General features: G+C 38.9%; 1 long non-coding RNA gene across 2 annotated transcripts in view; it reads right to left on the minus strand.

Annotated features, from left to right (window-relative positions):
• Positions 1-733: 733 nt before the first annotated feature.
• The window catches only part of LOC130159465 (uncharacterized), a 44,494-nt gene continuing 20,774 nt past the window's right edge, over positions 734-24,453 (minus strand). The window contains exons 5-7 of one of the 2 annotated variants that reach the window (XR_008825744.1): positions 19,631-23,968; positions 19,024-19,247; positions 734-18,478 (exon numbers count right to left, since the gene is read on the minus strand). This is a non-coding gene — a long non-coding RNA (uncharacterized LOC130159465). Of the gene's footprint in view, positions 18,479-19,023; positions 23,969-24,453 lie in introns of both variants that reach the window. The other variant, XR_008825743.1, reaches the window with a different exon arrangement.

A 24,453-nucleotide genomic window follows, 5' to 3' on the forward strand; every position in this document is an offset into this window, starting at 1 on the left:
CTGTCAGTATAATTAATAAGTAACACTTACCACATGGTGACATGAAGGCAGAGGGGGTCAGCGTGGGGAAAGCAGCGTGAGTGGCAGCAGCATGACAGAGTCTGCCCTCCTGCCCAGCGCGCACACGCCACCACCAAGCAGTGGAGAGCGGGAAAAGCCAGCTCCTGGGCTACGGTGCCAGGCTGATTGACTAGCACAGCACACGTGCAAGGAACCACGATAAACATTATAAACCAGACACAAATCCTGGCCTGCTCCATGCCCTCGGCTGTCCTCAAAGAACGATGGCTTCGCAGGCATCGCCCGCCTGCCAGGGCTATTCCTGTGGCTCATCTACACGAACCCCTGAGTGGAGCAGGCCCGCAGCTACTGCTGACTGGAAGGCTTTGCTTCACAGGTTTCCACACCAGCTTCAGGCAAAAACAAAAACTGTTTTCACCGCCTCCGGGACACCAAAGTGCCGGCCAGCAGCCGTGTGCCAAGGGCCACCTCAGGGCAGCGGGCGGGCGCTCCCCAGGGCCTGTGCAGGGGCCCACCCCGCTCTCCTCAGGGGCGGGCAGCGGTTCTGCCACCCCCAGGCGACAGGCATTAGGCTCCCCGGCCCTTGGGAGGGCCCAGCCTGGCACAGGTGCAATCAGTGCTGAATTGGGTCTGGCCAAGCCCCACAGCAGCCCTCACAGCGCGGCGCTTGTACTGGTGGCCGGGAAGGGGGTGATAACACACCAGCGTTTTGGCTGCTGCTGAGCAGCACCCGCACGGCACCAAGGCCGTCTCGCCAGCCCCCCCTCACCTGCAGGCTGGGGGTGGGCACGATCTCAGGAGGGGACGCAGCCAGAGTGACCAAAGGCATATTCCATACCATATGATGTCTGCTCAGATATAAAAGGCAAGAGAAAGGAGGAGGAAGAAGGGGCATTTGTTATTTACGACGTTGGTCTTCCAGAGCAACCGCTACGCGTGCTGAAGCGCTGCTTCCCAGGAAGTGGCCGAACATCGCCGGCTGATGGGAACTGAAGAAAAACATTTTTTGTTTTCCTTCATTTCCCCATGCACGACTTTTGCTATTGCTCCATTAAACTGCCTTTAGCTTGACCCACAAGTTTGGGGTCTTCTTCCTCACTGTGCTGAGGAGCTGGGTGGGCACCTGGCGCCAAGCCTGGATCAGCCCCTGCAAGCGCACATGATTGCAACTGGAAATCAGGTGGGTGGGTGCGTGGGGTAAAGGGGATGTCAGAGCCCAGCTTTCCCACCACAGGGAACAAAAGCCAGAGGCATTCTAGGCGGCACAAAACAAGGTGTTTAATATGAAAAGCAACAGGTTTGGCATGACTGTCACACCCACACCAGCTGCGGCCCACAGTCCAACTGGGGTTGCATGGCAGCCTGGCACCCGCAATGGGGGGGGCCCACCATGCCCACAGACCCCAACACCCCTCCTCAGGTTCTGCCACCTGATGTCTCAGCTGTGACAAGCCGTAACAAGAAAAACATGTCCACAAGACGAGCTCCCAGGTTAAGCAGGTAACACAGCAAACCACCCCGATACCATGCAAATTACACCAGCCTATTCCTCTGCTCTTATTAAAAATGCAAACAAAACTAAAGCATTTGGGAAACCGCAAAATTTGGAGTATTTTGCCTTTTATTTTGTCGAAATTACCAGCCAAATCTGATAGAAATTGACAAATAACTTCTACCTTTAACCTGTAGTCTTTCAGTGAAATAATTGTGAGTTTCTAGTCAGTGAGATATGCTCCAGCTAACACGTTCTCCTCTCTTCAGCACGCTAGTCAAATAATAACCTAATAATAAGCTAGTGTATATGCATTTGGTTACTTACAGGAAGCACATTCCAAACAGCACACATGCATAAAATAGAAATCACGTTGCTGGTAGCCAGTAAAGACTCCCTCTTTGTCCAGAAGCCTATATTTATTTTATAGAGAAGACACATCCTCAGGCCATCCCTTTTGCCATAGTGTTGCAGTAAGGACAACAGTGAAATCCCAATGGCAACTTGTTCACAAAAGCTGTGACACAAGCTGTTCCAGACTAATGCTCAGTGCATCTAAAGCAAATAAACTTGGCCATTATGTAATCATAAATTACTGGTGACTTTCCTACGTTAGTGACAGCATTGCAGTATATGTAATAAATACATTAAAAGAGGTGGAAAATCTGCTGAGCCTAAGCAAAGTACTGCAATATGCTGTGGAATCACTGATAGCTGTAGATGAGCTATGGAGCCAGGTAAGCTTATGGGGTTTTAATGTGTGATTAACTTCTGACTTATATCAAAAGGAAATTTCTGTCCAAGGAATTTCATCCATGAATTTTCCACAGAACTGCCTCAGAACCAATGTATCTGTGTTGCATTATATTTCCAAAGCTCCCTGCACTGCTCCTGTAATTTCAGCTTCCCCTCAGGGGGGCATTTTCTCAGGAGATCTCCCCAGGAGATTTTGGGTTGCATAGCACTCCCATTTTTCCACTTGAGAAATCTGGAAAGAAATGTTTGAGCAAACGCGCAGTTTACCATGCACCATGAATAGCACCCTGGGATAGACTGCGTGACAGATTTAATTCACGTGGCTCAGTTCTTTAGCACACAGAGGTATGCTGCTATCCCTGCATCGCACAACACTGCACGTGCACACACAGCACTTGCTGAGGATGTCTGAAAAGCAGCATTCCAGAAAAAGGGACATGCTGAAAATCCAGAAACTACCAGCAGGCCAAGTTCTTCGCAATTTTTTCACTTCCTGGGTCAGTGGTGCTCCATTATGTGCCCAGGCCTTATTTATGAGTCTTCAAAACCCCTTTTCCAGGATGTCTGTGTCTTCCTTTAAACGGCCAGCACATCAGAAATGCCAGCAGGCAGTAGCTACAGAATGCTGCCAAACAATGTCTAAACAAAAAAACCAGGCCCATAAGGTGAAATCCTAACCATGATGCTGTCATTCTTGTATTCTTTATCTGAGATTTAGCAGGTGTGCAATCTTCTGTTGTTTTTTTTAACAGGTGGAAAATGTCATCTTGTCATGGGAGATTCAATGTAAAACACTCTAATGCTCTGTTGCAGTGGTTTATATATCTCAATGTTCATCACGTAACGATGACATAGAATAACTTTTTCTATTCTCTGAGCCATAATTTAGTTTGTCAGTTACTGGCAAATATATGTCAGTGTTGCACCCCACAAACATGTAAAAATATCACATGTATTGTATTGTTAATAATATGGTTGTAAGTCATTCATGGCAATTAAACTTGCATTACAATTAAATCTCTTCTGACCATGATGTTCCTGTTACGCCGTTTTATTATTGCACAGCGAAAAGTACAAATAAATGTATACCCTACAAGAAAATGTAATGAGATATACTCACTTGTTTTAACTGGTTTTAAACATTGTCCTTTGGAAAGACAAACTGGCATAAAAATACATGATACAAAGATTTCACACCAAAAAGAATTTGGGGGTTTTTGTTTGTTTGTTTATATTCCTCAACAAATATGCCCACTGAATTCCAGTTATATTCCAGTACTAGATATTTTATCTAATAGATATTTTGAGCTTTGGCAGGATATTTTTAACTGTCATTTCCCAGTTGAGAGAATCAATGAAATTATAGTACTATCAGAATAGCATATCTGAATTCACACCCTCAACTAGCATACCGCTTTCCAAGTATTATTTAATATTGTTAGTTTTGTCTTCTTAATTTACTTCTCATAATATATTATGTTGCCTACACTAGCAAAAAGCAGGAAATAATTAAATAACTTACCCAACAAGATTTTCAGACCAAAACTCCTTTTCAAGGGATAGAATAAAGAAAACTCTTCATTGCAATGGACCTAATAACAAACCTTTCCTTCCCATAGCTGTGGTACTATATGTGTAGAAATTTCTGGCTAACTTCCATTTGAGGAGGTGGAAAATATTCCTATTTTGAGGACCTAAAACTTTTTTTTTTTTTTTTTTTTTTTTTTGGTACTGGAGTTCTAATATACTTTAACCCCACGTTCTGGGAAGATGAATTCAAACTACAATAAGCAAAGACAAGGAGCACTGGAATGATGGAGGAGCTATTGTAGAAAATAAAAGCTTTGTCATGCTTAGTCTCAGCAAATCAAAGGCTAGGAGTGTTATTTAGAGAGGGCAGTCATATCCTACCAGAAAAGTGAAACCAAACCCTCCAAATACTGTACTTGAAAGGTGGAGCTGGAGTCAGTTATGACAGGAGCTAAGATGTTGTGGCTGTTAGTTACTGAGAGCAAATAGATCTATTGCCCCACAAGGCTTCTTGCAGTTCAGTGTTTGTCCCTTGCCATGATAGTGGAGGGCTTGAGTTATGAAGTGGTCACAGTGGGTAACAGAGGGGACTGAGCCAGGGTGCCGTTTCAAGGTGAGCTACCTCTGCAGGACAACAGCCAGATGATGTCTTACCATTCAGGTGTAGACTTCAAACAAAATGTTCTTCTTTTTTTTTTCCTAAATTGCATTAATTACCCAGTCTTGCCTTGCAGGGAACATTAGTTAGTCATTAAAGCACAGTGGTAGGAATCATAAGGTTGGATTCTCTCTTAACTCTTTCAAAGCTTTATTGTGGCTTTTTTCCTAACCTTCTTCTGTACCACTGGAATCAGTATTTTGCTGTCGCTCACAAGGGAGCTAGCAAATAACTGACAGATTATTGAAATCACTTTCTGAAAGCTCTCCAGGCACCTATCTGCATCTGTAGATGTCTAAATGCATTTAAAATCTGGCCTTAAAGTCCTCCAGATTGGTAAAGCATGGCTAGATAAGTGCTACAGAAGTGTAAAATATTATCTCAGTTATTAAGCATACACGTTTCCTTGGTTACAAGTCAGGCTAAATAATGCCTTTTTTTTTTTTTTTTTTTGGTGCTACATGCTAATAGGCTTTTGCAAATTAATTAATGTAGAAATTTGGCGTACTAAGAGAATTACTTGAATGATTCCTGAAGGATTACTATTTTTTTAACTTCATTTGCTTGAAACATTGAAAGTAGGCAGGAAATGTCAGGTTGTGTGTCTGAGTCTTTATACTGTACAAAAAAATAAAGTAGAAAAAAAGCTTTTTTTGTTGTACAGAAACAAGGAGAGTCACCAGAGAGCATTTCAGTATTCCATGTTATTCCTGTTGCTAAGGAAACTTTCCTTCATCTGTGCTCAGTAAGAAGACATCCTCGATAATTCCTCCACGGAAGGATGGCATTACAGATCAGTGTCAGAAAAATCAGCTGACAATTAACCAGAAAACTAGCCACTATAAAGTTTTACCAGGAGAGTTCCCCATTTCTTTTACAAAGTCCAGAATGATCTGTAGCAGGGAAGAGCCTGGAGGAACTATAAAAGGTCTGCATGATTACTCTTATCCCAATAGAATTTCCTTCAAGAGGCAAACCAGAAAGAAACAGAATAAAACTAATCATATGGCCTGGGTTTTTTTGGCATTGTCCCATTAGCTAATATCCTGTAGACTCTCAACTGTACTTTCTAAAAGAAAGTAAAAACCTCCCTCACAAATAGACTAGTAAATGTTTACTATCACTACTTAAGCCACCCTAAAGAGAGCAGGAAGTAAAGAAATCATAACAATCTCAGTAGTCTGTAGTAGATTTCACTCTGTTTCATGTGTCCATTTTCAACCCATTACACATGCACCACCATGGCTTTCAGTACCATTGCTCACAAAAAAGGTATCACTTACCGTGAGAAAAAGAGCAGAGTTGTCTCTTATAGAAATAATAGGTGAGGAGTGTGCCATCTAATGTATGTTGCAAGATTTCTTATTCTTATCCAGCAAAGATTTACCTGCTTTCATTACATAAGTTTTGAAATGCAAGCTAGCAGCTAGCTTTATTATGCCCTTTAATACAAATCAAATACTCTAAAAATACTACATTTCCTGGGGGAGTTTGGAATCATCATTCTGCCACACTGCACAACACAGTAAGAAGGGGGGACTTTGCTGTATCTCTCTTCTTACATGCAAAAGGTCTGCTGCTCCAGGACTGCCTAGCTGACCTCCTTTCTCCAGCAGCATTTCACCACAGACACATCGAGAAAGAGTGCAAGAAATGCATTCCAGCATGACTCTGTTCTGACATACTTCCCAGAGAAGGCAGCTTCCAGCAATCACTAGGTTAGAGAGGATTAAACCTATTGCTTTACCCTGTCTGTTTTGTTTAATAGTCACTAATGACCTTATGCTTTGTGCTTTTGTCTAATTGCGTTTTAAAGCCATTTGCACCTTTGCCTAGTGTTAAAATATGCATATCATTGGTCCCAGTAGTGTTGCTCTCATAGCAAATGTGATACACAAGACAGTAGACCAAATTTTCATTTGGTATATGCTTATGCATGGTAAAAATGAGAAAAAGGAAAGAAAGACTATGATACCCTTTCTCTTTCCTGAAGGGAAGCAGTGACTGGCTTATGCTATGCCACTTGTAATATCCACTCAGAAAATATTACGCCTTCTGAAAAGGAGATTAACCTTGCAGGCTTTACCCTCCTTTTCCTACTCCATGTCATGACTCTGCTTTATCAGAATTTCAGATCACGATTCCACCACCTTTGGTAGAAAGTCTATTTCCAGAACAAATTTTTGTTTTCCTCTTTGAAGCCATTTGTTTTGGCATACAATTCCCACCTGTTCCAGAACTGAGATAAATGCAAGTTTCAGCAAAGATACAGTTCACTTCCCCCCTCTATAACCAAATGTAACTCTACAGTATCAATCCTAGGAGATACACAGGTCTAATGCATGCAGAACTAGTCTTTCATCTTTAGGTCTAGATGTGGACTCACCTGACACAACTTAGGAAAAAGCCATACCTTCCCAGCAGCATACTTCCTGAAGAGATTTTTCTCCCTTGATATAAGGGATTTCAATATTATTTTCCTGTTCAAACTCCTTTGTCTTCCAGGATCACAAGGTTTTCTATTGTATGATGTAGAGCTGCTGAGAATAGCTTCTCTTTTTTGTTAGGTATTAATGCATATTAGCCATTTGTAAATAAGGTGCTATTGAAATACGTGCATCTGGATAACGTATTAACATCAACATTTATACCTTGGCTTACAGTTACATCATGGACACAGATAACCAAATCCAGTCCATTCACAGGCCAGTTCCCTCTTCTGATTATTAAGTCTTCTCTGTTTTTCCTTAACAATGTGCATAGCCTTCAGTAGGAAGTCTGTGTATGCAATTTCAAGCCATGAAATGTTCTTTCTTGTTCCTTCTTCATCTCCTGGATGACAGCCCACAAAACAAGCTGAACACATCCAGCACCACTGCATGACCTTCTATACTGGCCTGTTGAACGTGACGACAGCGTTACTTCTCTGGAACCTGCCAAAACAAGTCTTACGCTGTGATGTATAAAACTGTAAGCAATTCCCTCTTTCCAACAAATTGAGAACCTCAAAGGGATACCATTTCTTTTCCGATGGCTTAGGTTTTGCTCATAAGACCCTAGCTTTCATCTTGGTTAGCAGTGAATCTGAAGGAATGGAAAACACTGAAGTATTGTGGTATGTCTGGAATATGAAAGATACATTCTGTTGCTTCTTTGATGTCTCATGAAAGAAAACTGAAAGAATACAAATGCAATATCATTAAAACACATTACTAATCCAGCAGGAATGGAGAGGCTTGCACATTACAAATTTTTGCTCAATGCTACTTCAAACTATGATTTGTAATCTATTGAGGAAACTGTCAGGAATAATGGCTTTCAATATGACAATTAATTTTAAACTTTATTGAGCGAAATATGGATCACAATTTTTTACCACCATTTTGAGATACCTTGAAGTGGCAGTTGCTGGTTAGAGAACAAAAAGCCAAATGGCATGGTTTAGATATACAGAAAATGGAAGATAATGATGCATGAAATAAACAGAGAAGAATTGAGGAAAATACTGGAAAGTGGAAGTGCAGAAAACAGTTTGACCTACCAGTGAGCCTAGTCCTATTTCTATGGAAATGAGCTCATTACTGCTAATTTTTTTTTTTTAAGCTCCTAGTTGATTCGTGAAGTGCTTTTTGAATTCTGATAAGGGCTTCATGAATCACTGAAAAAAAACATTTGAACAAAATATCTAGAGTCAAATGATTACCAACTCCCATAGATTAATCAGCTGTCTGAGTACTTTATATAACAGATCATGCACTAGGAGAGCCAGCTTTTTTCCCCTGGTATCATAAGTCTATAATGTTTCATTCTGCAAAGAAAAGGAATCATGCTTCTGAAACCTAATTCTGGATGGTTACTCCATCCAAAAGCCTATATTAAATAGGAAAGACATCTTTGATTTTTCTCCCCTGCTGTTTCCATGTTTGATCTGTTTTAAAAATCAGCATCACGAGAATTGGCCATAGAATTGCTCTCAGAAATAAGAGCATCTGTGCTATCCATACAAACAGTGCTTTCACATTTGTAACCAAGTCAGTATTGGCTGTAGGCACCCCTAAGCAGGCAAGGGAAATGCCCCAGGGCCCAACACTGGTTCTTCTTAAACCTTCAGGATGCTGAAATACAAATCAAATAAAGCAATGGATTTAAATAGCAAGTAAACTTTATTTCTTTTATAAATCCAGCAATTTTTTAAGACTGCCTATAGACAAGAGCAGAGTACATGTCTGCGACAGCCAGATTTTTAACTGAATGGTGAATGACTTTACATGTTATACATACAGCATCTACACTGAACATCTTTTATTAATTCTCTTAACACTTTAAAAAAAATGTCTGTGGCAAATTCTGTGACTGTCTGCTAATTCGCCTTGTACTAATTTTCAAGGTGTGTGTAGGTCACTAGCATTCTCCAGCATACATCTTGTAACAATGCACTTGTTAGTAATCACACAAAATAAATCTAACCCTGTTGCATGTAAGTGCGTTGTCTCTCTTTTCCAAAACACCTCACAATTAAAAACGACTGTATATCATACTTCAAAGGTGACAAATAGAACAGAAATAATCAGTCCTCATCAGAGATGCACAGGTCATGGTGTCCTGTGATGTGCATTCATTAAACAGTTATAGGACTCTGCACTGTTCATTTCAAACAATGGGTTAAGTGACATTTGAAGTGTGAGTAATTGGATTGTCTTTTAAAAACTTTAGAGATGGGTGGACATGCACACACACACATACACACACACACACCCGCCATTCTGCAGTTATGGCAGACCTTAGATGATTTTCATTTTAAGACCAACAGGAGGCTGAGAGATAAAGCTCATGATAATTTACATGAGGTATTACACTGGTGTAAATAAGAAATAATTCGTCATATATGACTCCACTGAACTGGCAGAGACTTAGACTGATTTAATTTTTATAGAATGCAGAATTAATTTTGGAAGAAGGTTATAAAATTATAAAGCATTATGCTATTCAGTTGATAGCATTATTAATAATGCAAAGACAGTACTTTCATTGTATATGCTCCTATACATTTGGGCAGGAGTTGTGAGACACCAAAGCTGCTTTGTTAAAGTACTTCCAAGGTTTTCTTTTTGCATCTCACATTTCTACACTTCTCAGGGCACCAGAAGCCTAAAGAAATCAGCATTTGAAGAAAAAACAGACAGAGGATTGATGTGGAAAAGGAAAATATCAAAAAGCTATTTCTCTTAGCCGTGAACTCTTATGACAAACTTGTAGAGGTGACTACAAGTCTGGAGTGAAAGTTTGTGTGCTCTGCTTATGAAGTGCAAACTGAAGGTCCAAAAGCACTCTGGTATTTCTGAGACCTTACACTCCCAGGCTTTTTAATTGCATCTTGATTTTTGACATTCTTGATATCTCATTTCCTAGTTCCCTAAGGGAAGACTATGTTGTAGGATGGAAGAACAATTCATTATTTTGGGTTATTGAGAAAAAGATAAACAATAACAAAGAGATTATTTTGTCTTTATTTATTTCCACTTATAGTTGGGAGTAATGATACTTTTTTTTCTATTCAGTTCTGAATTCAAGATGATGACACTCATTCAAACTAAATCAAAATACAATAATATAATTACAAATTAACAAAGAGCAGTATTCCCTTACGCGAGGTGCAATGCAGACATACACCATGTAGTTACCATTCCAAAATTTAAAGGACAGGTGAAGCAGAGGAAAATGGTAAAAACAGAAGTATCTTGTTTAGTGCTGCCAATCAGATATTGGGGAAGAAACCCCTTACTTTCTTCTGTATTTTAATTATTTCTATGGGGTTGTTATAACAGAGACAAAGATTTCAAAAAGTGAAAACTGAAATCACTGGGAAGAGAGAAGTGATCCTGGGAAGGAGATTAAGTTTGAGGTAGAAATACGCTAAGGAAGGCTGCTGGAAACAGTAGTGAGTCAGCACAAGGTAGAATGTTCAGAAGAAAAAAAAAAAAGTATTGCTCTTACATCTCAAATCATGCTATGCCCCCCCTGCTCTCTCTCACAGTTTTGGTTAGGCGAAACTACCCCCTTTCACAGCTGTACTTCCTAGCTCGAGACAGAAAACTCCACTTCAAGTCAGAGTCATCATGGAAGCCCACATTTTTTTTTAAAAAAAGTAGATGCAATACTGAATATTTACAGAGTTTGCAATTGTATTTAAGTATTAAAAAAAACTCTTGAGCAGATTGTGGCATATTCATACTGTAAAGATAAGGTACAATGTGCAAAGTTGAGTTAGAATTTGGATTTACAGACTTCATAAATGCTATTTGAATCACAAAGATTACCTGTCAAAACAATTTATAGTTCCTTTCCTCACTGAAGTCCTTTAAGTTCTTTTGCCTAATTTTGTTTTAAGGGTAAGAATTACATAATGCAGAAAATTACAGTTATGCAGCTTTGTATTACATACAAGGCTCAACTGATACTACAGAAAGCAAAATAGTCCACTTCTGCTGAAGAAATTTCACCAGCAGAAATCTACTTTGTGGAATTCCACCTGGCTTAATACAGTAACTGGAAGAACAGTATCCAAGCACTCTTTGCACAGCTATAGTCCTTTTTTCTCCAGATATTTAAGTAGCTGGACTTTATTCTTCTATTTGCCTGCACTTTTCTACTAGTATTTCATATTAGTTTGCCTTTTTCAACAGCCATTTGATTGGGTAGGCATCATACTTTTCCCATTTTGGTTTCAGTGTTTTAAGAATACTAAATCATAAAAAGTTATATTAAAAAGAAAATGCTTCTGTTTTCTCCTAGTTAAAAAAAAAAATAAATCATACAGAAATGTGAATGGGTCATAATTCTTTGTCCCTTTTTCTCTCCAGGTTAGAATATGGACAGGAGACAAGCTCATATGGGAACCCAAGTTTTGGCCAAACAAACCGTAAGGCTGGCTGTGCCACGGGCTGAGACTGACATTCTTGTTTAGCTCCCAACAGCAGCACTTAATTTCCTTAAAGGGGGAACACCGTTGCCATAACGCAGGTGTCCCAACCCACCATTTCTTGAGGGCTACAAGTATTCTCTAGCATAATGGTTTTTCAATAAACATTTAGCTAACCACACAGCACAGGTTTTGCTTATTTAGAGCTACTAGGTGACGTTAAGAGACTTGATGCACAAGAATAAATAGCTTCCCAATACCCCTTTTGCAGGTAAGCAAGTGCTTCATGGACACTCATGATTACAGTGCATACTGAGAGACGTGATGCCTGGATAAGGCAATCTTTGTGTTACAGCGTGGTTTGCTCTGTAACGTATTTGATAGTTCTGTCATTAAAGGTTTCAGTAAAGAAGCTTTGGTGGCTTCAAAGAGTCATTTAAAAACTTGTCCATGCTACATTAACATGCCACAAAAATAAAACAACAGAGCTACTTATTCTGAGTTTTAGCCAAGATAACACTACTTATGTGTCCACAAAGAGCAGCTGTAATGCTTCGCCCACCCAAAATATTCAGGTCTACTCGTGCTATACAATAAGCTAGAAACTCTTTATTAAAAAAATATTTACAGAGATGCCTCAGTTGTGTTTCCTTGCTGTGTGCACAGAACATATTATTCTTTCAGATTCCCTTTTTTCCCCCCAGGATAGACACATGCATGTTTACATTTTAAAAAATCCCCAACATATAACAATCCATGGTCAGTCAATATAAACCCACCAGAAAGATAATATCATTGATCCAAATACACAGTCCTGTTAAAGTTAGTGCCCTGAATGACTACATAAGACTAAGCAAGCCAGTACTCAAGCGTTTTTTTCCTTTTAATTGTATTGTGCCTTCTCTATCCTCCTTAGGAACATAATAAAATACTGCATTGTCAGTCTCTATGCCCTTTGCCTTTGCTCTGCTGTAGTATATTTACACCTCTTAAACAAGTAAGCTGAATTAAAAGCATTTACTCAAAACCTTTTTTTCTGTAATACTGATTACCAGTGTTTTCATCTAGAAAATTTTGAGTATGTTTCAGTTTTCATCATATTAATGTTGACAGACCTCCTTTATCATTACTTTAATTAACAGCAGGTAAGGGAGGCAAAGTGAGTATGATGCTATTCTACTTGATTTAAAGTCTGCTTGTGAGACTCTCTCTCAACTCGTAGTTGAAATTGTCTTATCTCATACATTCCCAGGATTACTGTTTCATGTAAATGTCATTTTTGCTGTCCAAAACATTAAAAAAAAACAACCCACACCAGTGTGATACAAGTACTGTCTCTTTCCGAGAGACATGAGGGAAGCTGTATGTAGGCTTTTGATCAAAGACAAGATCCTGACTTCAAAGTAACACCTCATCTGTAAATATATTACTCAGTACTCTTAGTAAAGAAAGGGAGACTCCTTGATTTCAAATAACCTAAGGCTAATACGGTGGGATTTGCCCGCATTCGCAGAGTTTAATCTTACTTCTCTGAATACTTATAGATAATTAGACACAAAGATTTTAAAGACTTTGGGTCGTAATCTCCTCTTATTTATGTAAGTCTGACAGACCGTAGTCCAGTATTTCACTGGAAGAACACCTGGCTTATTGTGGACTGAGAGAAGAATGTGGAAAATTTACAAATTTCAGAAGCATCTGAGAATTATTTTAAACCTAGGTCTTCCACATATAGCCACAGAAAGCAGTGGCTAGACACCTGCAGATGCTCTACCACTAATTTGGTTGGGGTCTTCTAATATTTTTTGTATCACTAATAGAGATGTCTTCATTATTTCTTTCATTGCTGCAGTCTAGAAAAGCACAACAAAATTCCAGATTATCTTCAATGGCTTTGAAGACACTGGCAAAGGACATTAAGTTATTTCATAGTATGCTAATCAGCATGGACCATGGTGGTAACAGATCATATAAACAATACTATTTAAGAGCCAGCTACAAGGCTGCTAATTGCACATGCAAAGAAGCAGTTTTGAGTGGGCACAGAGGGGGCAATTTTACCATCAACTGACAGTATAATCAATAGTGTGAGTGTGCAGATGCCACTCTCATCTGTATGTAGCCAACAGGAAACAGCCTAAGGCACTGAAATCAATGACACTTTTCTGCACAAAACCTTTTTTTCTCCAGAGGAAAAAAAAAACCAAACGTAATTCAGCGATCTAGGTATTGTTTATAAATCATATTAATTTCATTAAATTAAAAAAAATAATAATCCAGCTATTGGAAAGAACCAAATTTTGGTTTTCAGGATTCTAAATGTTGAGGTTATTCTAAAACATCCTGTTGTTTTACTACAACTTCTTATGTCTCTCAAAAGTAGAAACAAAATTTTCCATGTACCTGAAGTGAATGTTCAATATGCTATAAAAAATGTAAAAGCTGTTACTTCTAATTAGGGATTAAAACCTCTTGAACATTCAAGACTGTTAATAAGATGAAACCAGCCTTTGTTTCTGCCATATTTACTCTCAAGGTGTGCTGCTTCTCATTTTCACGAAGTGTATTTGCTACAGTAAATGCATAGCAAAAATAGCTCAGAGTTCCTTGTCTGGATTTGAAAAAGATCATTTCCTCCTAGGTTTCTACACAATATTTTCACTATCAAAAAGTCAGAAATTTAGTATTTCACCCCATCTTCTCCTTCCTTCCCACACAGCTTACAAGTGTTATTATCATGACAGGCAAGAGCAAAGCTCTGTATGTTCTCCACGGTGTGCTACACTGCATGCATCCATAATGCAGTGCTCAGCTGTCTCTGCCTCCCATCACACCCTGCAGTGCCTCACAACCTGCTCTTTAGGAGAGACGGGAGCAACTTGCTTTCACTGTGTCAGCTACAGTAATATAATTGCCTTATGGACATCTGGGCCATACAGCAGAAGGTGTAGGCAGGAATGTACAGCCCCAGCATTTCCTAGCTCCTTCACATGACAAGAAAATGCCTGTTTGTGCTCTAAGTGTATCTGAGACTTGCGTCCAAACAACAGGCTTGTCCAAGGCAAGAGACTTATGGCAAATGTGACCCAAAGAAGGTGGTTCCCATCCTTTCTGTACCAGAAATCTAAAGTAAAACATTTCTCAATGTGAAAATGCAGATCGTGTGGCAGCTTTCTTGTTAGAGGTCTGCTCGAGACTTACAGCCATGGAACAAAACAAAACACGAGCCACTAAGTCCTACAACATTTATATAAAATTTGACCCTACAGAGATGTCCCCAATTTCCACAAAACCAGATCAGACACTTTCTGGACTTGTGCCGTAAAGACCTGACAGTCGCTGTTTGTGCCATTCGCACGGAGTACATATCCTTTAATATGCTTGGTTGCATTTTGCCATCTTTATACTACTGTCTTGCAGTGAAACTCCCACAACTTCTTGACGGGTGAAAAATTAAACGGTATAGCAGGCACAGAGGGAATTTGCAGTTTGTATAAGATTAGACTTAGCTGAAAAGCTAAAGGCATACCTGGAAACACTTTTAAAACATATAAAATTCATGAATACTTTTCAGTTTGCAGCTCAGACATAAATATGTGTAATGGGCATGTAACAGACATCTTACCTCGCCAGCATGGATATGTATCTGCTGCTTCAATCTCCCTTGGAAGCAAAGTGATTTAATGTGCTTTGCCTGGTAAGTCACCCTCCAGCAAAATAAATTTGATTTCTGCTGCAATCAAAAGGATTTAAACAAAATCACCTATCAGTTCTCCCTAGGTTTATTTATCCAAACGTCCATTTCAGTCTTTCTTTTCAATATAGAGAAATTATACAAGGTTTGTTTGAGGCAATCTTTACGATTCTTTAAGGATAGGTGTGAACTAGTCTTAGATGACTACATCATTCACATGCATCATATTTCCCGAGTCTGTGGTTACATGCAGCTCTCTGTAAGTCACTTACCCTGTTACGCTCATTTGCATCTCTCTGTCTCCTAAAAGCAAAGGTCTGGCAAGGAAAGGAGAGGGGACTCTGTGTTTCCTACCACTCTCCCACCATGCCCTGCACATACCATAGTCAGAAATTTCCAAGTGCATTAGTCTCCAAGTAAACAAGTAGAAAAAGCAGCCATGTGCTATGAAGCAATATCAGCTTTTAAAAGATATATTTCTAATTCTAAGCCTGTAGGTAAAGTTTTACATAATTGCTCCAGCAAATTTGTAGGCCCAGTCTTGGTGATCATTCAGTATCAGTGTGGAATTGCAGAGGTGCCAGACATACCTAATTTCTCTTTCCTTGTGTTATGACTAACTGCTTCAGGCATCACATATAGTGCATGAAAATCATTGCAAAACACCCTTTTGCTCAACAAAATACATTTTTAACCTTCCTGCTCTTTAACAATATTCAAACCATCAAAAGTAACCTCCTGCTAATTAGTTTTGACATATGATTTATTAAACAATGGAATCAGAGTATTTCCCATAAAAGAGAAACTGGCAGTAATATTTCTTAATTCAGACACGCAGGGTCTGCACGATTAATAAACCAGTGTAATAGTGTCCTGTGACCATGATTTTTTCACCTGTCGTTACTGAAGAAAATTGTCTAGCAACCACTGAATGCTCACACAGAATAGGTCATGATTATATTTTTCCATTAATTCTCCATGTCATAATGTTAAAATGCTCAAATCAAGGACATCTCAATGGATATTTAGACAAAGAGCAAGCTTCTTTTTTCTTCTACAGTATTAAACAAATTATTTATTCCACTCGATTCACACAGATAATTTTAAACAGTATTTCTAATAAACTTTAGGCTAATACGTTGAAAATCGTGTTTCCCATTTAAAACTGTACAATTTTCAAAACCGCCTAAACCTAGCAGCTCTTATTGTTATACTTGCTCACAAATCTTCATAAAAACTCACAAGGCGCTTCAGAAAATACTGATTCAGCAAATATTTCACAGCACTATCTTAATTTCAGCAAATTTACAACTTCAGGATGTACTATCACATATTTTAGCCCAGAATGAGGGAGGACTTACCTGTCCACAGAGATCACGTTGTGCAGGCAGCTGCAGGAGGTCAGAGCCCAGCTCTAAAGCAAGGAATTTGAACCTGAAATCTTGCACTGGGATTCTCAGGATCTGATGTCTGACAATTAATTTTTTTTAAAAAAGGTATAATCAAGTTCATCAAGGAAATGGGAGCTAAGGCTCTCAGACTTCCAGGATCCTCTATCCCACAGAACAAAATACTTACTGAAATCTGAGGAACTGTGTAGGATCTGCAGATACTGGAGGCTGAGAAGAAGTCTGTGAAAGCTGAAGTCAGTGAACTCTGTTTCAACTCAGAAAACTAAAGCTGAAGTGGGTAGTTTTGTTTCTATGATTGTTTGATTTGTTGGTTTAATACCTACGATTTGAAAAGTTCCTCCACAAAATTCTTAACAATTCCAGGTAACATTGTGAATCATAAAAAAAAAAAAAAACAACCAACTTTTCCTAAATTAATTTTCCCCAGAATATATCTACCAAAGTTTGGGATCTGTCCTTCAAAGTAGGACGCTGTACTGGAAAAATTAGGTCACTGACTTGTTTCCTCATTGAACATTTGAGAATCAGGCTTCCATTTGCCTAGGAATTCAATACCAGTCAAGTAACTTTCCCTACCGCTCAAGCATCTCATATTCCATCTCACTGGAATAAGAATGAAATAAGAATGTACCTGATATTTTCCACAAGTATTCTGCATCTGTTTTCATATAATATTTTACGCCCAATTTGGGTTACAATCGAGCTTAATTGTGCCAAATTATCAGCAGGCCATCTTTTGCTTGAAATCTTTTTCTTCTCTCTACTGTCATTTTTACAGGCAGCTCAGCAGATAATTTTATGCTACTGCAGTCACACAAGGCAGATTCTAATATTGATCTGAATTTTCCCCTTGAATATGATTTGCATTCTTAGCCTGATCTATTTTTTTTTCTTCCCATAGAACATGATTTACATTCTTATGTCTGGCTGCTTCATTCTAAAGCCATCTTGAAAAAGTCTCTTTCTAATCATCCTTCTATATTCATATGGGAATAACTCTTCCTACCGATGCTTAGGAGAGGAAAATCTCAAATAAATTGACGCTATTCTTGCAGACTATAATGACTGGAAACTGTATTTGTTGATGGAAATTAGAAACTTTTTTATAGCTTACTAATAATCTAGCTTTGGGACAGCTAATTACTAGGGATTGTTAGGTCTGAATACCGAGGAAGTGCATTCAATCTTCCGGCTGGTCTAAACAGGAAAAAAACAGCAAGATCAGCCAAAGACCATCCTTGTAGCACAGTAGTCTCCAGTACAAAAACCTTGTTTTACATGAAGCAGGAGAGATACATTTTCCTTGGATTAAACATAAGTAGGTTGGGGAAAAATTAATTTCCCTGTAACCATGGCCTATTTCTGCCTGCGCTCCCTACCCATTGCACATGTGTTAGAGGGGGCATCTTCATTCAGATCTATGAGCATGGCCTCGCTCCTTTTGGCCTGTTGGACACCCTGCAGAGGACACCCTCCTTCCTTCCAAGGCTAGCTCCTCTTTCCTGAGACACAGAATTGCACCCTTCAGGGACACAATCCATTATATCTGACTATCAAAATGAAGGGGGAACTAATAAAATCAAAATGTTTAAGTCTCATGAATTTTGCCCGAATTTAAAAGAACACCTGGGACAATGATCAGCGATGCTTCTCAGCTGATCTTCCTAAGTTCATTTCCTTTGTGATCTCAGTTTCTAAAAGCACCTAATTTTTAATTTATTTTTCTTTTAATATGAAAAGAAAGATGCCTTCTCAAAATTCTTTCTGTGAGGTCTGAATGACAAAACCTAATTTAACTTTCTACTTCATTGCAATCCCCTTACCATTCTTACATTCATCTTTTTCCACTTAATCGTTATTCACTAGCAGTAGTAAATATTATACTTACAGTTCTTGAACACAGATGACATATGACAGTTGTTCAAAAACACTGGAAGAGGAGGAATAGGAAGCCACGTTTCCCTAGCATTCTTTGTAGTAGAAGTATTGTATCACACTAGAAAGACAATAAAGAGGTTTTGTACTTCACTAGTCTAGTTGGTTTTGAGTTTATTATTGCAGTGCATCGTATGGAAAAAGGAAATGGTCAGATTTTAGGAAACTCCAGAGAGGACTGACTCGGGCATACAAGCATGTTGAGTGCCTCACCCAACATAAACATCTGACTGGAACTTGATTACTTAAAATTTCCCCTAAGATGCCAGCATAAGAGTTTTAAATATATACTAAAACATTGCATTTTGCACCATATGCAACAGTTTCCCGCAGCTTAAAGCAAAATACAGTACTAAGGACAAAGGTTCATGTAGCTTAGAGTATTACTTGCCAATACACATTTAAGTGACAGGTAAAAACAGGAAAATCTGTGGTGGATTTCCTGCTTATATTAACTGAGTACTACTTTTTTTCAATTTATTTGAAGTTCAATTCATCTTTAAATAACCAAACAAAAGATATTAGTAAATTTTAGTAAGCTCCGCAACTGATTTGAATCATGAACACCCACAGATGCTCGCACCGAGTTCAATTCCCCATTCATACCTGCCTTTACCCACCAGCAGAAAAGACGGGTGAGCCAGAGAGGAGCTGTGACTCTATACTTTGCAAAGGGAGGGAAATCTGCCCTGGCATAGTGATTTTGTGGGACTGGCAGAATATCTTTCACATCATCAGAAACTGCATCTCAGTGGTGCTCCTTTCAGTTGTAACCCCTGTCAGGCCTCTCATCCATCAGCATGTTGAGTGGTACCATTTGGCAGAGGGACCTGCAAATCCAGAGTGTTTACCTAAATAAGCCACTTTCACTGCAGAACATGCCCTTAACCAGACCACAAGATCGCAGCACATGCATTTTTATACAGTGCAAAGTATTCAGAATTCAGTCCATCACTGGAATTAATGAGGTGATCTTACACAGCATTGCAATCTACAAATTACACATTTAACTAAATCACATTCGCCTGTGCTATAATTTATCAGGCTTTGTAACTTCCTAGGTCTTGTATTTGCCCAAACAGAGCTGAAGCCTGAAGTTAATAGCTTAGTGACCTTACACTCCATATACAGTAAGTTAAGAGATGTAGAAAACATTAGAGGTTGATTCGGATCTATGATGAGGCAAATCACTCTCCAGAGAGGCCTAAATTACCTTCTGGAAATGTCTGTCTCTTCGTTGATTATATAGCGAGTGGAGGATGATTAGGCTCCTAACCTGTGCAGTTAGAAGGAACGAATCTCTCCTGAGCATCCTTGGTCCTTTCTCAAACTGGGCCTTTTAGTCTGTAACATATTTTACGTCACCACTTTATTAATGATCATGTCAATACGCTCAGAGTTTTACTGAGATGAGAAACCAATGCACAATGTCAGACTATGTTCAATGGAGTTTAGCTTTTTCTTTTTAAAAGCACAAAAAAGAAACATGCAAGTATGTGGCTACAACTACAATACATAGCATTTCTGACTGTTTCATGCACGGAACTTCTTATTGCTGTTTTTCTGATTATTAATTTATTTCTTTGTTGCTGTTATCTTTTTGACCTGTATTCTCGATTCTGTTCTTCCAGAGCAGTTTCTTGGTGTTCTTCAAGCTGTGGTAGGCCATTAGTCTGTGCTTTTCTTTCCTGGTTCTATACTACCTCTTAGAGAATAGAGGTCATATAGATTTTTTAATATTATTTTATATTTGGAGATGCTTGCTTTCCTCATTATTTTAAGGTGTTAAGTAATTGCTCTCGACTTCTACCTATCATAACACAGTTAATGGGCTGGTTTCTTACAAAGGTCAGCCCTTTGAACGGCGTAGTACAGTCAGTCACGGGAATAGAAATGCAGCAAGTTAGTTACCCTGATTTCTCAGCCTAAAGATACTACATATTTCTAAAACAGCCTCTGACCTGTTAATCAGATTAGTGGAAAGACCTAATCCTCTGAAATACTGATTGCTCCTCAATAGTTTTTTTGTACTCCATACTGCCTGTAGTGTCTTTTACATTCAGCATCCTCTTTTGACCAGTAACACCCTCAAGTAATTGATTCTTTCCTATGTCCTGTATTCTATCAATGAAAATATTACAAACAACGCACAAAAGGAACCTAAATATGCACTATTAAAACAGAAATCCTATAATGAACAGATAACTTTTGGAATGAATTTGTTATGAATATAAATTTAATATCACCCAAGCTGCATTTTTATTTATGCCTGTATCTTGTAAGTATTTCTTACTTGGCACTGGTGTAAAGACTAATTTATTAACAAGTTTTAGCAGCTATTTCAGTTCCTTTAAGCAGCTTTGGAAGGTGCCTGTGCTTTCTACAGCCAAGTGTTTTTGTTCATGACTAAATTCATGTGTCATTTCATACATTATTTTTATGTATTTTATATATCTATATATAAAGATAAATAGAAAATACTAAAAGTCCAGCAGCTACTTACTTTAACCTGGCAACGTAAAGTTGCCATCTGTATTGTGTGCACCAGTTTGTTAGGAAATCCAGGGACTCTGGAAGAGTTTTAATCCATGCAGTTGGTACTCTCAAGTGTCAAAACATCTCCATTAGTGGCACACCAACACTTTGCCAAGAAATAAAATGTCAAAAGCCTTACGGCACTTCTGAAACCATCACCAACACCAAAGCAACAAATCTGACACTTGAGATTATCATTGTAGAGGGGAAAAAAACATAACCCTTTTCAAGACCAGCACAACACATGAATCATTTCAGAAACAACTCAATGTTATATGATGCATGCATGATATGCTTATGGATGGAAGACAGGAAGACAGGCTCCAGTAACTAAATATTCATTTTCAAGATCTTGAAAATGCTTTCAAGTGCTCAGAAGCCTGCTGCCGTTCACCTTGTAGGCTGTATGTGTCTATGTATTATACAACATGACTATATTAGCAGCCCAAGGGCAGACTTGAAACTGTCAGTTGAAGGAGTGAATTCCCATCTTAAGGCAAATACACAACTGCTGCTAATATCAGGATTCTCACAAATACACCACAAGAAAAAGGGGTCAACTGGAGAAGTGAGGTGTGAGAGACAAGGCATAGAGTTATCTGAATAAGATATGCAGTGATAGTTTTGCTCTTGCAAAAAGAGAGAAGAGAGAAGAGTTAGGAATAACCTTCAAAGTAGGAAAGAAGAGAGTATGTAGAGGATGCCTTCAGTATGAAAAATAAATTAGGTTTGACAAATGGAGCGGTTAAGACACTGAAAGATAAGCTATCTTAATTTGGAAAAAGTTACAAATACTGGGTATATTCTCTAAAAATCATTTCACTCTGCTCCATTAGTAGCAAACATACTTCTGGAAGGTACAGTTAGATTTGTCACAGCTTCAAAGAGTTACACTCTAGCTTGGGCTCCTCCTTTTTTTACCTTCTCAATGCAGAACTTTCTTGTTTGCATACATCACCGTGCAACTTGTTCTGGTTTTGTTCCTAAATTTCATCCATATGAACACAGCCTAAGAATGAGAGGATATTTATTAAGCAAGAATATCAGCTCAACTGATAGTCTAGCACATGAGGTCAAGCAAGGACTCCATATGGGCTTCTATGGCCAGAGAAGGAGAAAGGAAAAGAAACACCTGGTTTCTGATCTGAAGGAGACTTTCTAAATTCTCAGAGTTGAGAGGAGGTTGGGGGAGCTTATAGCTGAACCACAACACTGTACTAATGAATGCCTTAAAAAATACACAACACAAGGCAGAGGCAGGCACAGACAGTCTGCAATGAAATGTTAAAATGTTCTCTAAACAAGCCCCATAATCATGAATACAGAGCAACAGAGAATTTCATATTTAGACTTATTCAAGTTTTCTGAGTCACAAATTAGCACTTTTAACAGCTTATCTTTTTCCCAATTGACTTTAATCAAGTGTTTCAGAAGCTGGAAAATGTTTTAAGTGAATAGAGCTCTTAAGCAGAGAGCCCAGGGAACAGAACAGCAGCTATTTTGTACTCTTTCAATGTTTTTGATATGCTTTTTTTTTCTTTGGTGTTGCATTTTTATGGTTTTCAATATAAGTGAAGCACCACAGCTGTAGGTTTCACAAATAAAGAAAGAGGTACAGGCAGAAAGAGACCCTTGTGGTGACAAGTTCAAGCAAAAATTTAAAATAATTTTCTTGACAGTGTCAAGTTCATGATCTTTGAAGTGTTCACTTTGCTATGATCTCTAATGCAGTTCACGTAGACAAGAGACTGATATTCTTCAAATGACAGAATCCCTTTGTTTTCCAATATACTGTATGAAAATACAGTGACTTTTACTTTTTAAATAATACCTCAGGACAAAAAAAATCAACACACTTCATAATACATGTCTTTAAAGTGTTTTAGCCAAATGGACTCAGGCAACCCTAGTTACGTTTTAAGGCAGACGGTCTTGGAAAATTTTATTAAAGCCTGCCATGAAACAAACATACGCTGTCTATAATCTGCATGACAATGACAGAAGCAAATCGTGGAGAACATTGCATCATAGCAGGCTCATGAAGTATTTGTTCTTATTACCAAATATATTCAGTTCTATCTAAATACGATCTCCTTGACATACTGTCATTAGATCTTTCCCACTGCCTTACAGTGCCTATTTATCATCTCGCACATCCATCTACTGTCCATGCATCACCCACTGTAAAACACTGCTGCCCTCCTCTCCTTCGTTCTGAGCCATAGGCTATATGAAGCCAAAGCCATACGAACCGTCTTTCCCACTTTTGCCTCTAAATGTCTGTACTTCTAACATAAAGTTTCAACAAATGTAATTAATATCAGCAAATAATGGGAAATCAGTGCTTGCTACTGACACATAATGTGAGAGCTCTCAGCCTACTGTTTGCTCGGTATGATGCTATGTAAAGATCCCTCAAACTGAACTAAGCTGATGGGAGCTCTCAGCCTAGGTGCCAATGGGCTGGATCCAAGAAATTGCTCACAGGCTTCTCCATGCACGTTGCTGGCAGTGTCATGACGGCCTGTGCCCTCACTCTCTTTCAAACATGATTCCTCAGAACAGCTGCAAGTGGCAGCACTGGCTGTGCAGGTGGGTGCAGCCAGCTCAGCTGCTGAATGGAGACCTGGGTCTTGCTGCTGTGCTGCTGCTCGCTCTTCCTCCAGCTGCCTCGTGTCAGAAAGAGCAATGCCCATGGGCATCCCGCTCCGACAGCAGAGCTACAGGAAGCCAGTTTACCCAGAGATGCAGGGTTCATCAATGGTGCTCCACATTTTTTTTTCAGAGGCTCTCAGAAGTGGAGTCTGCCACTCAACCTAATACAGATCATCAAAATTTAGGATGAGATGTGACAGTTTTCCAGGTGTGTCTGCATGCTCCTCTGAGTGTGCAATCTCTTTCAGTATTTAACAGGGCAGATCAAGCTCTCCTTGATCCAACGCACCAGCCAAACTCCGTTTGCTCAGATGGTATTTTCCCCAACCAAATTATTCAGGGTTTGGCCTCAGTCTGTCTCCTACAAAAGTAAGAAAATTTAGAAGTCAGGTGACACCACGTTTCCACTCACTTGTTATGCTGCTTGAGCATTACCAGAAAACAACTCCTAAAACTAAGGAACTAATACTGAAAAATCATTATTATTACAAAATAACTGTGTCTTCTAAAACCTTACCTATAAAACTACTTTTGAAAAGGTTACTTTCTCAAAAAATACAATGTCTTTCATTAACTTCTGGGAATAAAAGTAGCTACAGAGCTGACAAGACTAATGACAAGGCAGTTCAATGGAGTGCCCAATGGAGATTAGGTTATCAGAGCTCCAACACTGACTTGAGAAATCCTTTTGAAGTCATTATGATTTAACAATTAATAGAAAGATTTGTTTGATAGCTAGATGCAGTCAGATGAAAAAGACATTCAGTTCCAATTACCCATTATTTTGACTGTAACAGATTAACAGCATACTTTGAAGCATTTTTATATCCAAACCAGTATAATTGA

This window comes from Falco biarmicus, chromosome 15 (assembly GCF_023638135.1).
Source record: "Falco biarmicus isolate bFalBia1 chromosome 15, bFalBia1.pri, whole genome shotgun sequence".
In the NCBI taxonomy this organism is placed as follows: Eukaryota; Metazoa; Chordata; class Aves; order Falconiformes; family Falconidae; genus Falco; species Falco biarmicus.